Below are 6,169 nucleotides of genomic sequence, written 5' to 3'. Positions count from 1 at the left end.
GGCAATCAACCCACCTCAGCCACACAAAGTGCTGGTATACAGGCTGAGCACTGAGCTGGGCAGATTCTCTATAATTTAAAAACGTTGTATGAAGTTAAAGGGGATGGATCAATGTTTATATCTCTAAGATATTAGTCAAAGGGAAAGACATGCCAGAGTGGGCCAGAGAAGGGAAAAATATCTGAGTTTTAGAATTCAAAAAAGGAAATGATGAGATTGTAGTTGATTCCTGACGGCAAGGACATGCTGGTTCATGGGCGGAAGGGAAGACTGGAATGGAACTTTTAATGGCAAAGAAACGAACACACAAACACTACTTGGGAAAGGAGGTTAGGGACATAAGGTTATGGGTTGTTTTTTTTTCATTTTCTATGCAATGAACATGTTGTATGTATTAGGAGAATATTTTCTAGTCTTGAAGAGTAGGTATGCAAAATGAATTTAGTATGTTCACACATGGCCCAAGGTTGTTGATTCCAGTATTTTTATCTCAACCCTAGTAAGACGATGATTATGTTTATTTGGGGTTGGAAAATGCGTAACAATCAAGTGGCTCTTTATTTGGGGCCTATTCCTCTTTATATACAGAGGGAAGGGAAGAAAATCAGGAATGCCTTGTTTCTACACACTGTGTATCCCTGGAGATCTTTGCGTAGCAGCAGAGGACAGACTAATTAATAAGATCAGATTTCTCTAGTTTGAGAACTATTCAATCTTGTGTGAGGATCTGGTAGAATGGACTTCAACTAGTATGCTTCAAGTAACAATATATGCTGTCCTTTGAACACCTGAAGGAGCATAAACTGTGGCAAGGATCTGTGTTATGACAGAAGGCAAAGCCCTTCTGGGGTTGCAATCTAGGATTCATTTTGGTTGATGGATTTAGAATTTACCAAGCCACACAGAGAGAGCTCTTTGGGCTGAAGAAGTCTTGAGTGGTTCTAATTGCCCTCCCTTGATTCTTTCCCTGCCCAGGGGGACCCTTTGCTGATCTCACCTGTCTTGTTGATCTTACCATCTATGGGCTTTTTATCACTTTCCCTCCCTCTTCTATTGAAAACTGTACATGTTTTACTGGGAATGAAGTGGGAGGACCCAGTAGGTTGAGAACCAGACCTTAATCCTGGTGGATTCACAGCCTTCTCCTAACAGCACATCATTCTCCTCAACCTCATCCTGTTTTTTAGCCACCAGAATAGATGACAGCAGAACCACTCATGGTTTGTTCCAGAATTTCAAAATTAAAAGCCAGGAGGTAGGATGTTTCAGCACTAGAGAAATGTTAGGTTATCTACATATACTTGTTGCATTAAATGAAGAAATAGGGAGCACAAATGTTTGGGTTGGATATGACTTTGTGTTAGCACCTGGATGGAAGGTGGGAACTATTTTGCTTGATATCCTGCAACTCACAGAACGCAGTAAACAGTTATCTTCTTAAGGTATTTTACGCTATAATGTGCAGTGGTTTCTTAATACCTTCTATCAAAAGCAAAGAAGGTGACAGAGAAATCGTCTTTTTAAAAAACTATATAAGTAGAACATAAAGCATTTGTATAAAACACTTGGGCTCACAATATAGAAAAATGTTCTGACCTAATCCTTAAGAAAAAATCCTTTAGAGACTATTTTTTACCCCCAAAAGTGATAAAATCCAGAAGGTGCTTTTATCTCATAAGACCCATACAAAAAGATTAATCTCTGTGGTTGGTATCTTGTTCTGGATGGAAATACGTTTGAGCTGAGCTTTGGAATTCTCTCTAGTTGGAACATCTGCTCCACAGTTGTTAATGTTTGTTTGGTATTGCCCAAAAGAAGGCGGCAGAAGGGAAGAATTTTTAACAATGAGTCCCAAGATAGACTAGACCAGCAGCAGTGCTTATTTTGAAAAGGCATTTTTTTGGAGCAATCTGACCTGTATGGGAGAGAGAAAAAAAAAAGGCAGGTCGTTGGACCAAGAAATGGATGTCCATCTAATACTGGAATGTAGTTTAGCTTGTTTTCACCACTTCTCAAATTTTTTCCCAGAAATACTTGTTCTTTGAATTATTCCTGCATTCCATACTAGCAGAACTTAGTTTTTGAATTTCTAGAGACTTGAATGTTGAACTCAAAATAATCATAAGTGAGAGACTGATTCTACAGTAGTAAATAAGACATATGCAAATAGTAGAAACATTCTCACTGTCTTCGAAAGTCTAAGTAAAATACATGAATGCATCATTTGTGAATTTCTACCCTAAGCCAACAAAATAAATAACTGCCACTCCTTTAGTCTTCTTGAAACTGAATTAAATTAGTACTAAGTAAAATATCTCCTTAATTTGCTAACTAAGGTGAGGTCCAAGAAAACTCAAGCTGTTCTGTGCCTGCAGATTAGAAAAGTTACTTTTAAGGGCAAACTCAAACTATTAGATGGTGTTTTTAAAAAATATCAGAGTACAACCCCTCTGTCAATAACGCTATCTCTAAAATGTTCTTATTACACATTTAAGAGTTCTAATGGAGATAAATTTACATAGATTCTGAAAGTCACCCAATGAAAAACCATTGAGACCTAACATTTGAAAACTTTGTAGAAAACAGCTGGGTTTAGTTCCAAAGCTCCAAAATTAAATAGAAACAAGGGAAAGATCCTAATCTCTCAGACCATCTGTTCACGGAACAGTGAAAAAAATGACAAGAGTCTTCGGCTGGGGGGACTGCAATGCCCTATTAACCGAAGTCTGCAAGTCTCTTTTATTCTGATCCTCACAGCCTATCAAAGCAAATATTTTTATTCACATGTTCTTCTGTTTCCACATAAGGAAACTGAGGCTTACTCCCATGTCATACAAGAACGTCCACCTAGTTGACCGCTTCAACATTTCCAAATTACAATGCCCTTTCTGTATCAGCTTTCAATTCCTTTCTTTCTTCCTTTTCCCTTGCCTTTTTCTTTCTTCCCTTTCCTCCCACATTAACTGAGATGCATCTGTAGTGGCAGAAATTATTCTGTGTTGCCAAGGTTCAACTAAGAAATATGTATGCCCGTAGTGGCAGGAAAGCTAAGAATGATTTATAGAAATCTAGAGAAGTGGCATTCATACCAGCTCTTCAACTCTTATTTCTTTACTGTGTCTATTGAAAATGGAAACTTCATATATCACACAAAACATAAAACAGCACATTACATATCAAATGCTGAGCATTTTTTGCCAAAGAAAGAAACATGACTTTGCATGTCTATTATACAGGTTCTTTATGAAATGTCTTATCCAAAACAAACCAAACCCCAGCACTTTAGGAGGCAGAGGTAAAATGATTCCCTGAGTCCAGGGGCTCGAGACCAGCCTGGGCAATTTGACGAGACCTTATCCCTACAACAAATCAAAAAATAAGCTGGGCATGGTGGCATACACCTATGGTTCCAGCTACTTGGAAGGCTGAGGTGGAAGGATCAGCTGAGCCCAGCAGGTCAAGGCTGTGGTGGCCATGAGTGTGCCACTACACTCCAGCCTGGACAACAGAGTGAGACTCCAACTCAAAAACAAACAAACAAAAAACCACCTGGACTGCCCCAAGGCAAGGTTCCAGAGTGAGCCTAAGGGTAACAGATCCCAAAAAGGACGTGTTAGTTAGATCAGGCAGAGCACAGAAGGGGGAGGGGTGGGACATAGATGGCAGGCTAGATGGGTGACCCTTAGACACAAAAGAAGTTTTGCTGATTTGTAAATTCAAGCAGCAGTGGTTTTCAACTGATTTTTTTAAGTGCAAAGTGTTTTGTTCAGATAAATTTCACCCCAAAGCATAAAACTGCATTGAAGAAACCAAATTCTTTGGTTGATGCAGAATGGGGAACCCTAGAGCTTTCTCTCCAGGCTCCTCTTGTGGCCCCTGCTATGGGAAAAGCCTAGCACATATTTAAGTTATTTATACTTAAGCATTCCTTAAGATAAAAGTTATTTGTACTTAAGCATCCCTTAGAATAAGCAGGCAAACCCACTTTCTAGGCTCACAGCAATTATTTCACCAAGAGTCCCCATCTCAAGCCCCTTCCAACTCAGGGGTTTCAGAGAGAAGAGGCAGCTGGCCAGGGATTCCAGTCTTTCCTGGAAACCTGATTACTTATCTTCAAAGCTGAGTCACACCCAAGCAGGACAGTGGGTGTGAGAATGAAAGGTTTGGCTTCCTAGGGAAATGGCTGGGGCTTGTTGGATTGTGGCGGGCTGTATCAAGTTTATCCAGTCCTAAAATAACAGTTCTGTTTAGAGAAGGCCGTTCTCAAACACGTATCCCTCAGTACGGCACTGAGAAATTGTGCTCTTACATTCAGCCCTTTAGCAATTCACTATTTTCAAAGCACTATTTTTGTGTCCATTATCTAGTAAGTTCCCTGCCCCATGAGGCAAGCTAGACAGGCATCATTAACCCATTTTACAGACAAGGAAGCTGACACTCAGAAAGAGAATCCAGAAAGAGAATCCCACAAGGTCACGTGACTGATACACAGCTCTGCTTCCTATTCAGAGATTCATTTTATTTATTTATTTATTTATTTACTTTTGGGGTCAGAGTCTCACTCGGTCGCCCAGACTGGAGTGCAGTGGCTGGTCCCGGCCACCGCAGCCTCGACCAGCTGGGCTCCGGCGATCCTTCCGCTCAGTCTTCCAAGTAGCCGGAATTACAGGCATGTGCTACCATGCCCGGCTGATTTTTTGATTTATTGTAGAGATGAGGTCTTGTTGCCCAGGCGGGTCTCGAACCCGCAGGCTCAGGCAATCCACTCACCTCAGCCTCCCAAAGGCACGGGATTACAGGCTGAGCCACCGAACCTGGCTATTTATTTATTTATTTTGAGTTGGACTCTCACTCTGTCGCCCAGGCTGGAGTGCAGTGGCATGCTCATGGCCACCGCAGCCTCGACCTGCTGGGCTCAGGCGATCCTTCCACCTCAGCCTTCCAAGTAGCTGGAACTACAGGCATGGACCACCACGCCCAGCTAATTTTTTGATTTACTGTAGGGATGAGGTCTCACCAAGGTGCCCAGACTGGTCTCGAAAACCTGGGCTCAGGCAACCCTCTCACCTCGGCCTCCCAAAGTGGTGGGGTTTCAGGCTTGAGCCACCATGCCTGGCCAATTCAGACCTTTAAACATGCGTGTTATATCCAAAGGCCTTGCATCCTAGCGCAGTCGTAAGTGAAAGCCACAGATTTGGTGCTACCAGCTCTGTGTCCTTGGAGAACATCCATGTCCTCATTATTCAGCAGGTGAATAATGACCTGCCTCACTACTTCACAGGATTTTGAAGAACAAATAAGATGACTTGGTAAAAGTACTCTGCGACATGCCATCTAAGTGTTAGTTACTCTTCCCCCTCTCCCACCCCAACATTTTGGCAAGTTCTCTGTCTTCTATTAACTTGGACCTCACTTCCACAAACCAAATAAAATTAGTTTCACACTCTCTGCTGGTATTGTGCAAGCCTCTCACTATTGTCAGCAGCTGGCTGGCAGCCAGAGCTGACAGCGAGTCCCGCTTTTGTAGCAAACCAAAGCTCTCAATCTTTCCATGTCAGAGATTTGAAGATGCACTGCCAAGGTTTTGAAGGCTGCTTTACCCTGAGTCCCAAGCTGTGGCCATAGAGACTATGGGTCAGTCCAATGTCTTGGGGAGGACCTCCAGGGGAATGGCAGGGGGAAGTGGGGTCTCTGTGGGATCATCATAGGCTGGGGTCTTGCCTTCTGCTTGGCGGACTCAGAACCTGAATTTGGCAAGTCATTGGAAGGTGATCTGTCTCCGAAGCTAAATTCAGAGGAGATGACTTTGTAAAGTCAAATGGCAATTTAATCATTTTTTATAGGAATTCAAAATTGGATTTGGGCTTTTTGTAGAGGAAGGTGAGCTGCGGATGGCAACATTGGTTTGCTGCAAATGAAATCAGAGTAAGAAGTTTAGAATGATTTGGGGAATATGTATGCTTTTATAAAACGAAAATGACTTTGCTGCTTTTTCAAAGCCTAAACATTATACATGTTCATTGTTTAAAAAGAATCCACAGCCAGGCACGATGGCTCAAGTCTGTAATCCCAGCACTTTGGGAGGCTTAGGCGAGAGGACTGCCTGAGCCTGCGGGTTCAAGACCAGCCTGAGCAACTTGGCAAGACCTCGTCTCTACAATAAGCCAAA

The sequence above is a fragment of the Carlito syrichta genome, unplaced genomic scaffold (genome assembly GCF_000164805.1).
Source record: "Carlito syrichta isolate Samal-C Ts95f unplaced genomic scaffold, Tarsius_syrichta-2.0.1 Scaffold285058, whole genome shotgun sequence".
In the NCBI taxonomy this organism is placed as follows: Eukaryota; Metazoa; Chordata; class Mammalia; order Primates; family Tarsiidae; genus Carlito; species Carlito syrichta.
Note: the sequence above shows the minus strand (reverse complement) of the source record.